Below are 11,927 nucleotides of genomic sequence, written 5' to 3'. Positions count from 1 at the left end.
TTAGATTGTCAATGGTATATGCGTATCTTGTATTCAAAGCAAGATGTCTCGTGCCTTTTGGTTGAAAAGGAGATCGAGGTTGTAAATCATTGATCCAAAATAGGTTGATCATTTTCTTTTACCAACAATTTAAGTTGATGAGGTAAATAGAGAAATCTTTTGAAGAAGTTCAAGGAATCACGATTTAGTCGTGATGGGATTATCAAAGTGAAGACTTTGATATAAGCCAAAGGATATGTGATATAGTATCACAAGTTAATCTCTCTTAGCACGCATTATGGAGTAATGTGTGGCTGGATAAGAAACCAAACGCTATTCGATATGGTTTGGATTTCAATCAAGTTACTTTGAGTTACTTGATACTTTTGGGGATTTTATCATTTTTGTCTAAATTATTTTTCCACTAAATAGAATCATATGAGATATGAAATGGTAAGGGTACCATGTTTGTAAGTTTTCACAAGAAACAAATGCTCATTTTTCCCTATGATAATCACGAGTACACCGGGTTTGTGGCTCGTGAAGCTGTCTTTCTAAAAATACAAGTTTATTTCTAGAAGACAGAGTGGGAGAAAATTATTCAAGAGCCACAAAGAATGTCATGTCGCAAGAAACAGGTCTTTCTTGGCTACATAGGACGTGTTGTGTAAGACGTGTTTCTTTAAAAACCTAGGAGGTTAAATTCGTCACTTGTTAAAGATGATGAATTCAAGCTACTTTTACGAAAGTAAAGAGCTTATAACTTACAAAAGAAATTATTTGATTCCAGTTGATTACTTCTAGAAAGTAATGAACATATGACTTACATAAGAGTGTTTAAGTCACAACTCAATACAAGGCTTAGAGCCATGAAAATCCGAAACAAAAAGGCTTGATTAGTGACAAAGGGTTTTGCACTAATAAAGAGAGATTTCAAAGCAAGATTGGTAGCAAAGAGTTTTGCACTGGTTGAAATGCTTAAGTCTATTTGGATCTTCTTAGGGATTGTGTTTCATTATGAGGATATGAATACAGCAAGTGAATCTAAAACCCACTTCTTCAATAGAAGGAATGTATTCAATACATGTTATGAGTTTTATAGATTCTTACAATCCTAAGATAATGTGAAACTTAAGAGAGGGTCTTAAGTAGGACATCAATGAGTTAGAATCAATGTTTTGATCATGTTATAAAACTTTTCTCGATAAGACGAGAAGTTGTTTTTATACATGAAGTTTAGTGGGAGTTACGGAATTTTTATTTAGTCCGATATGTGGATGACATATTGATCATTAAGAATGATTTAAGACTTTTGGAGTAATATAATACATCTTTAATATCTAGATTTATGTAGATAAATCCCCGTGATATTAGCGTCAATAAGAAGTCTTATGTTGATAAGATTCATGACTAGTTCAATTAAATTGAACATATTTGATTGATTCCATTTGCTTCACTTAGGATCAATTAAATGAGTAATGATGTATAACACTTCATATACTTTGAGTATGATGAATTGTTTTCAAAATCGAATTTAAGAAATCTTTATCAAGTAAGCCATGAAGATTACCCTTAAGTGCTTGCAGAAGCATTAAGGAAGTAAATCAAAGTGTTTATGATGCAATTTTGTGTAAGGGTGTTACACAAGTGACAATTGACAATTGAGATTGCGCATGGTTTCGACAAAACCATAATCAAAACACATTAGGGTGGTTCAGAGACCATTATGGCTATGATAATTAAGAAGTAGATTTTCTAGAATCGTTCTAGGCAATAAAGAACAATGAGAGATATTTATAACGGAAATTGAGTACACTTGCAATCATGAGATGTGCAAGAAGGATGAGTCCCCACAATCTTTGTGAAAACAGTGGGAGCTATTCTAAGGCTAGAGGGCCTATGTCTTGATTGGATCTCGACACGTACTCAGAAAGTTTTGTAATACAAATGTATACATTACAAAGGAAAACGAGTATGTAGTAAGGTTGAGTAAGGTACAAGAAGTTGATAAAACCTACTAACCAAAGCCTTCTCAAAGGCTAAACATGATGAGTCATGTCATTTCAATTGAGTTGAAATAAACAACTACGTACAAGATCAAATTAGATTATAGAACATGAAATAGTAATCAGGCATTGACTATTCATATGTGATAATCGCATTTGTCGTTCGAGTTTTTTCTTTAAAAACTCCTTTTATACTTTGTTACATCCAAACGGGTTGTAATGACAATTGAACCCCGTTAAAGTGAACACGGATTAACATTGTATTCGCCCATAGTCACTTGTATGAGGTGACGTCTCGAAGTGACTAGAGTGTGATGCGATTGATGGCAAGTTCAAGTGCCATACAGTCATGTGAGATGACTAGTCGATCACATAGGCAGACTGTTAGGAACATTTTGTCGGGCCTAATGACCGCTTATAGAGTTCTGGCAAATTTATATAGCCTGGTCGTGGCGAGAGCTGCTATAGTATTCAAATGAGTCGATTCTTTTGACTAAAGACTATTCTCCTAAGATGGCTCAGTTTCAGATTAACTTTGATTTGTGTTACTACGACCTTCGTAAATGGGGTCAAATGGGCATATTTTGGGTTATGATGGCTGTGGCTAGTCGAAGGGAATGAGTGCGATAGGAATTGTCCACCCCTTTGTCAGGGTTATAACAATATCTCAGGGCCACTCGAGGAGTAATGAACTGGAAATGCGTGGCCACGCTCGGAATGTATCCATGGTGGATAAATCCGGTCAATCAGTTATTCTCCAGATCGAGGAAACCACTCTCGATATGATCACTTGCAAGTACGACCCGAAAGACACCTTGCATTGAGTGGGAGATAGTAATAGGACAAGAGAATTGGTGACGCACACTTGTCGAGGACAAGTGGGAGATTGTTGGGAAATGTGTCCTCAACAACAGTGCGATCATATGATTTAAATATCATTATTAAATCTCATTTTAAAGAATACATTTGGGAAGTATTTATACTGTCAACTGGTCCACACATATCGGTAATGATTGGCTGACTAGAGTTTGACATTACTGTCGTGCGACGGTGGTGATCAGTTGATCCCCTAGGTCATACCTATAGGGCAACACTCTTAATTGATTATTTAATTAATCGTATAATGTTGCGAGTTAATTAAATTACTTGAAAATTGACGGACGGTTTTGGAAGTAATATTTACGTGTCTCATTTAGATGAGATACGGATCCGAGTAATCGAATTGTATCTTTACTCAGATGAAATTATTGTTTAAGGAAACAATTGAAATTGAATGAATAATTATAAATACAAGTTGTTGTGATTTATGATTGGCAAAATATTTTGGTACAAGTAATTATGAATTACTAAGTCAATTTTGTATATGACGTATTTTTATTAATACGTTGATTTTTAATATGTTAAAAATACATAACAATTTTATGTGACATATGACATGTAACATATTGACAAATTGACAAAGATAATATGGATCCATATTACCTAAAGTGGCCGAAAAATTGAAGGGCCAAAAACCCTTCAACTTCCTCTCTTTACACGGTTTCAAGGGGAGATGAATGGCCATGACTTTTCATCTTATTTTGCCTATTTATATGCTAGATATAATTCATTCAATGATTAACCAAGTATGCTGAAAAGTTAAGTGTTAAAGCATGCATAAAACTCTTCCTCTTCTCCTTCACCAAACCGTGACATTGATAACAATGGTGACCATATTTTTGGTTCAATTTTCTTGCAAAAATTAGTATTATCTAGTCTCCATAATATTGGTTTGATTAAGAGAAAGCTTTGGGTATAAAGCCTTGGGAGAGATCCTACACTTGGGTCTTGGGTTGTTTGTTCTTCCATTTAAGGGATAGCTCAAGAACAAAAGAGAAGGAGAACTCTTTTGTGCCCAATATACCGATATTACAATGTAAGAATAATGTTTCTTCCTCTCTTTGTTTTAATGTTTGCATGCATAAGATCATTAGTTAATTTTATGACAAATTAAATTTATGCATATATGAGTATGTTGTTAGGTATAAAGATCTACCTTTCCTTCACATAGGGGCGGGATCCAGTTGATGTAGATCCCTGATAGCCTCTACCGAATTTTGACTTGCGTTCAACGTAGTGGCGTGACGCTGTTGAACGAGTCTCGAGGTGAGATGACTCATAAGTAAAGACCCATAAGTACGTTTGCTTCGACGCGAGAGACACGAGGCGGAATTGGAATGGTGGACTTAAGTTTTTGAAAATAGAGATTTTCAAAAAGACTCGTTTATCGTTTTATGGACGGCCCCCGAAGAATAGGGATCTTCGAAGGTCGATCAGTCGAAAAGTTGTCTTAAGTTTGTTTTCAAAAGACGGTTTGAGTTTGAGTTGAGGCGGCTCTGAAAACAATGTGCTATTTCCAAAGACGGTTTTTTGAAATTCAAAATTGTATGTTTTGAAAATCGAGTATTGAAAGGTTTGAAATGGTCTCGGGGGCGGTGTATGGTCCTCGAGATTTGAAAAGAGCCTCGAGAAGGGGTGTGTGCCATTCTCAGGTTTTGATTGAGCCATCGTGTCGGCGCGAGACGGTTAAAATCTGTGTCTTGACGCGGCGATTATAACGGTGTAAATAGGTGTTTTTGAAATGGTTATGAAAACCAAGTTTGAAAATCGTCATTACGACGGCCTAAAAGGCGTGCTTTTGAAACGGTTGTAGAAAACCGGGTTTGGAAATCGTCATTACGACTGCCTAAAAAGGCATGCTTTTGAAATGCGACGATCGGCGAAAGACCGAGGTTGGAAAATCGTCATTACGACGGCCTAAAAAGGCGTGTTGTTTGAAAATGCGAAGGTCGGCGAAAGACCGAGGTTTGAAATGGCCATTATTACAGCGTAAAAAAGGGTTTGAAAGTTTGAAATGACACAGAAGGACTTATGATCACATAACACATAAGCACTCGCAGTTTCATTTTATTATGCGTAATGCTGACACGGGTTTTGGCTTAAAAGGGTGGGTTACAGACCAAGCGATCAAACCCCGATTTTCGAGAGGGATACCAATCCAAACAAAATGTGTAAGGAGGGTGCCCTAGTGTTGGAGTATGTGTCCTCAACAGTAGTGCGATCATATATTTAAATCTCATAATAAGAATACATAAGGGATGATACATTATATAGTCAACTGATCAACATTTATCGGTAACGATTGGCTGACTAAAGTTTAACGTTACTGTCGTTTGACGGTGGTGATCAGTTGATCCCTTGAGGTCACACCTATAAGATGGAACCCAAATCATTAACTAATCAAATGTATTTGACACAAGTTGATCAGTCCCATATATGTATATATATTTGTATATATGTATATATATATATATATATATATATATATATATATAGTAATAAGATCAAGTGAGTCCTCCTCTTACATGTGAGTCCATAAGTCTCATTATGGGCCATTGGATCTTGGAAATGGAGGGCTAAGATGAGAACAAAAAAATTAAGGTTAATGCTCTAATTTTGCCATCTTTCTCTAATTTTCTCATTAACTACATTAATCCTCCTCATCTTTCATTCATCAACTCATTATCACATCTGCTCATTCTCTCTCTATATCTCACTTCTCCATATTCTCTCCAAAAAACCAAGAAAAAAAAAACCCAAAAAACCAAACAAATAAAAAACCCAAAAAATCCAAATAAATGATTTACTCATCTTTTCCTCATTCATCATCAACCTACCACCACCCACCGGAAACCACCACAGTCGCCAACCGCCACCGCCGCCGCCACCACCACTGCCGCCGCCGCCGCCCCGACGTCATTTTTTTAATTTTTTTTTTAACTTGATGTTTTGGTGTTCTTTTTTTTTTTTTTGTTTTTGTTGTTTTTTTTCTCCTTATATCGTCTTGCTATATAATATTGTTTTAAATTTGTGAGTTTTTTTTATTTTAATCTTAGATCTACTAAAATAAATCAATTTTCATTGACCCGTTTTTTTTTTCATTTCCGTTTTGTTTTTTTTTTTTCAATTTTGATGTTTTAGTCTTTTTTTTCCGGTTATTGACATTCTTACAAATTATAGTGTGATTTTAGTACTAAATCTATTAGTTATGAAATCTCATTTTTTACTTTTTTCTTGTTGATATCACTTTGTTAATATCCGTCTTGTTACATATATTTGCCAAATTTTGTCTTGGTATTGTGTAATTTAGGATCTATTAAACTTACTTGTTCGGTTAAAATTACACTTTTTTCGGTTAAAATTACACTTTCGTCCGTTAAAATTACACTTTTTTCCGTTAAAATTACATTTTTTTCGGTTAAAATCACAGTTTTTTTCCTGCTAAAATTACATTTTTTAACTTTAAAATTACACTTTTTTCTGTTAAAATTACACTTTTTAACGTTAAAATTACATTTTCTTTCGTTAAAATTACACTTTTTTTCCGGTTAAAATTACACTTTTTCCCGTTAAAATTACACTTTTTCTGTTAAAATTACACTTGTCTTCATTAAAGTTACATTTATGTCTATTATTAAAGTTACACTTATCTCTACTAAGGTTACCCTCTCAATGACTAAAGTACGCTTTTGGACTAAAGCTAGAACAATTTGCACTGAAGTTACACAAATTTGGACTAAAATTACACAATTTGGACTAACTAATGGAGTTATTTGTAATTTACACAATTTGGACTAAAGATACACAAATTTGTAATATAGTTATAAAATTTGGACTAAACTTACACTTTTATGGACTAAAATTACACTTTCGTGGACTAAAATTACACTTTTGTAGACTAAAGTTATACATTTGTGGACTAAAATTACACTTTTTTGGACTAAAATTACACTCATAAAATGATAAAAGATATACACTATCAATGTACTAAAGTTACACTTTAGTCGACAATGATTGAAATTGCACAATATCAATGAGTCAAAATAAATGAATTGTGTAACTTTAGTCCAAGTTTAGTCGTAAATAGTGTAAATTTTAGTCCAAATTTAGTCGTAAATAGTGTATTTTTAGTCCAAATTATGTAATTTCAGTCCAAATTTGTGTAATTTTAGTCCAAAATTGTGTAATTTTATTCCAAATTGTGTAACTTTAGTCCAAATTGTACAACTTTAGTCCAAATTTTACCTTTAGTCCAAAGTGTATTTTTAGTCCAAATTATGTAATTTCAGTCGAAATTTTGTATTATCAGTCCAAAATTGTGTAATTTTAGTCCAAAATTGTGTAATTTTAGTCCAAATTGTATAAATTACTAATAACTCCATTAGTTTGTCCAAATTGTCCAAATTTAGTCCATTGAAAATGTAACTTTAGCCCATTGAGAATGTAATTTTAGTCCGATGAGTGTGGAACTTTAATAGAGATAAGTGTAATTTTAGCTAACAAAAGTGTAATTGTAACAGACAAAAGTGCAATTGTAACAAACAAAAGTGTAATTTTACATGTAATTTTAGTTACAAAAGTGAAATTGTAACAGACAAAAGTGTAACTTTAGCTAACAAAAGTGTAATTTTAACAGAAGAAAGTGTAATTTTAGCAGAAAAGAAGTGTAATTTTAACAGAAAAAAAGGTAATTTTAATAGAAAAAAGTGTAATTTTAACAAAAAAGAAGTGTAATTTTAACGGAAATAAAGGTAATTTTCATAGAAAAAAAGTGTAATTTTAATAAAAAAAAAGTGTAATTTAAACCCAAAAAAGTGTAATTTTAACAGAAATAAGACGATATTTTAGAGTATTAACAAGACAATATAACAAAATTCAAAAATTATCAAAAAATTCACAAGACAATATAATAAAATTCAAAAAAGCACAAAAAAAAAAACGAAATTGAAATAAATAAATAAATAAAAATCTTCAAAAGTAGATCTGATTTTTTTATAAAAAAAAAAAACAACTAAAAAACTAAAATATTAGATATATTTATTAGATCTAAGACTAAAATAAAACGAGATCTCACAAAATATAAACAAGATATAAGAAAAAAAATGTAAACGAATCTGAAAAAATATAAGAGAATGTATATAAGAGAATGTAACAAGACAAATTACAAGAGGTTTGAAGGGTAAAAAAAAAGTCGACAGCCACTATTTTAAGACTACAACTTCTACAACATAATAATATAAAAAAAAATATAAACAGATCTCAAATAAAAGAAAAGAAACTAAATACAAATTTAAACATTTAAAAAATAGCCACCACCATCCTATTTTAAAAAAAATAGATCTTAAATTATTTAAAAAAAAAGAAAAAACGAGAAGATTGAAAACAAAATAAGCACAGGAGGAGGGTGAGGCGGGTGGGTGTTGGAAACAAGATTAAAAAAAACAAAAAAAGCACAGCACAACCACCCAACAAACAAACAAAAAAACGAGATTGAAAACAAAAAAAGCGGACGGGTGGATGGCGTGAGGGTGAGGGTGAGGCGGAGTGGTGGTAGTTGTGCGTGAGGGTGAGTGGTGGTGTGCATCTGTGGTGCGTGGTAGAAGGAGGAGGCAGTGGGGTGGTGAGGAGTGGTGGCTGGTGGTTGGCTGGTGGTCGGCGTGGCAAGAGCCGCAATGGTAGTGCTGTGTCCGGCGGCGGGGGAGACAGGAGGAGGAAGGAAGAGGACGGGAGTGGTTGGGGTGGTTGTTGGACGGGAGTGAGGTGTGGTTTTATTTTGGTGGTCGGGTTGTTCTTTTTGGTTTTGGTTTTTTTTTTGGGTGATGAGAGGAAGAGAGAATGAGAGAGATGTGGTTTTTTGTTTTGGAATTAATGAATGAGAGAGTAGTGAATGAATGAATGATAAGAATGAGGAGGAGATTAAGAGTGATTAGGAAAGGAGATTAGCTAGATGCATTTCTAGCCCTCCATTGAGATGTAATCTCCTCCCTCCATCTCCTTCATCCAAAGGCCCATATGAAGACTTAGGGACTCAATAGATGTAAGGGACTTAGGAGAACTTTACACTTATATATATATGTATGTATATATATATATATATGTATATATATATATATATATATATACGTATATACGTATATATATATATATATATATATATATATACATATATATATATATATATATATATATATATATATATACACACATATATATATATATATACACACATATATATATATATATATATATACGTATATATGTATATATATACGTATATACGTATATATATATGTATATATATATATATATACATATATATATACATATATATATATATACACACACATATATATATATATACACACACATATATATATATATACACACATATATATATATATATATATACACACATATATATATATATATACACACACATATATATATATATATATATATATATATATATATATATATATATATATATATATATATATATAGTTGTGTGAGTTTGTTGAAGTCGAGTTTAGAACTCGAGTCAACACAGGTTTATTATTCAATTATGTGATGATTGACTAACGAAATTTTATCTTATTATAATGTGATTAAATAAGATTTAATTTAATTCGTTTAATTAATCGAGTTTTGTATTTTTAGAGGTAGAGGTTATTTGTTGATTATATTTACAAAGGGTTGTAAATTGATTTAATTGGACATTTTAGGACTCATTATATTTTAATATAATGACATAATTATCACTTAAGAGTTAACTGTATATCAATTATTAGTTTATATTATATAATTGTTATATGATAAAACTAATACTTATTTATATAAGATAAATAAGCATATGATTCTTATATTTATGTGACAAACATTACAAAATTAAAATGGTCCATTTTATACCCATATTGGCCGAAATACATATGTTGTTGGACAACATTTTTATTTTGCTTTTTGTTTTATAATCAACTTGCATATAATCATCAAACTAGTTGCATGATTATGACAATAACCTACCCTAATGCAATCATACCTATGTTTGCATTCAAAATAAAATGAGAAAAAGTATTTGCCCACTAGTGGACATAGGGTGTCGGTTTTGGGAGCCTTTTAAGGGCATTTTGTTGCTCACTTTTCTTAATTCTATTCCTAATGCAAGCATCTCTCTAATATACTCACAAAAACCATATTATTATTATTATCAAATTACTAGAGTAGTAATAAAAATAATATTAAGGGATTAATTCCTTAATAATATCTAGTTAATATCATTAAGGATTATTTGGGTAAAATCTTGGGTGCAATCAAAAGGAGGGTTTTGTAATTTGAAACTTGGAGGATCTTACTTATATTCATAGATCAAGAACAAGGTTGGAAGGAGTCCTTCCTTGTGCCCATTTTTCCATTTATTTCAGTGTAAGAAAAACATTATTTTCTCTCTTTATTCTTGATTTTGTTTGCATGCACTAGATTCTTATCATCTAATTTAATTAGTAACTTAGATCTATATTAGAAGAGTCTAATAAGAGGGTTAAAGAACCTAACAATTTGTATCAGAGCTTTGGTTATTGCATGCAAATCGTTTTATGGTTTTTTACGAGTTATTAAGATGACTAAAATAAAAACCGGAAAATTTGAGTAAGTATGAGATATATACGAAATTTTTGATGGATGTATACATTCTGGTCGTAAAATGTTTTAGGTCATTTTAGATGGTTTGTAGAAGTTTATTACTCATTTTTATGATTTTTAGTATAATAATAACATTTTAATGAGTAAAATGGTGGTTTATTAACTAAAAATAGTTAAACTTCGAATCTGACTCTGAAATTTTAATATGATCTCACATACATATTTTAATGATTGTATGTAGAATTTGAAGTTAATGTGATTAATTTTGCATGATTTATGATTTTAATAGTTAAAATGGAATAAATCGAGATTATATAAGCTAAAAATAGCTAAAACGAATTTCATGGCATGAGAAAATTATTTTAGGTTATATTTATATCCTACATATCAGATGTGAAATTGGAAAATTTATTAGATTAATTTTAGTATCCTTTAGGTATTTTATTTGATAAAACCGATAAATCGCAACTATATTTTCTCTATATAAATTCGAATTTTTTTAACCCATATTTCTGATATTATGAAGGTCATGGTAATATTCCAGAATGTATAAAATTTAAATTTCAAATTTTTTAGATTACTTTAATTAAATTTGGAATTATTTCATAAATGTTATGATAAATAGGGTTAAATATGAGCAACAATGTATTACCAAGTTGGATTATTGTCAAATTTTTAGTGAAGACTAAGTTTTGAGTCCTAAAACAGTTAGGATAATTAACTTGACCTTAAATTTTATTTAAGTATTAATTAGTGATTTTTAATAAGTTAAATATCACGTATTTCCATAAAAACCGAGCCATATATGATATAATCTAGTAAGGCGATTTGGCACATTCATTTTACATATTTATAAACATATATTTTGTTTCATATTTTAGGGATGAATGTCATTTAAATTTATGTAATTTTTGAATGATGTAATTTGTCTTAGTATGGCCTTAGTTTCAATCGGTATTACCCGTAATGTAAGGGAATATCGATTTGGTTGTAATTTTAATGTGATTTCGCATCACCGTTTTGTAATAGATTTATTTTTATTTGGGATATTCTATGGTATACCCTCGAGTTTTTCGGTTCTCTATATTGTACCCCTATATATTTGAATTTCTATGGTATACCCCTAAACTCTATACATTAGTCTATACAATAACCTTATTCATTGTCTTTGTTAGCTTAATTTCATAAATAATCGATTAAATCGTCTATTTACCATTCCAATTACTTGATACCTATTCATTTACTTAGTAGTTCTCCGAATTACCATTAACCCACCAAATAGTATACGAATTTAACTTAAATTCATCAAATCGCCATTACCATTTCATGCTTAATAATGGAGATTTTTAATACTTGTAGTAATTTGTGCTTATTAAAAGTGATTTGTGATAGTTCTCATATAGGATTGTGATACAATATTAATGGGTC

The sequence above is a fragment of the Silene latifolia genome, chromosome Y (genome assembly GCF_048544455.1).
Source record: "Silene latifolia isolate original U9 population chromosome Y, ASM4854445v1, whole genome shotgun sequence".
In the NCBI taxonomy this organism is placed as follows: domain Eukaryota; kingdom Viridiplantae; phylum Streptophyta; class Magnoliopsida; order Caryophyllales; family Caryophyllaceae; genus Silene; species Silene latifolia.
The sequence above is the reverse complement of the archived record's forward strand: the minus strand, read 5'-3'. Positions refer to the sequence as shown.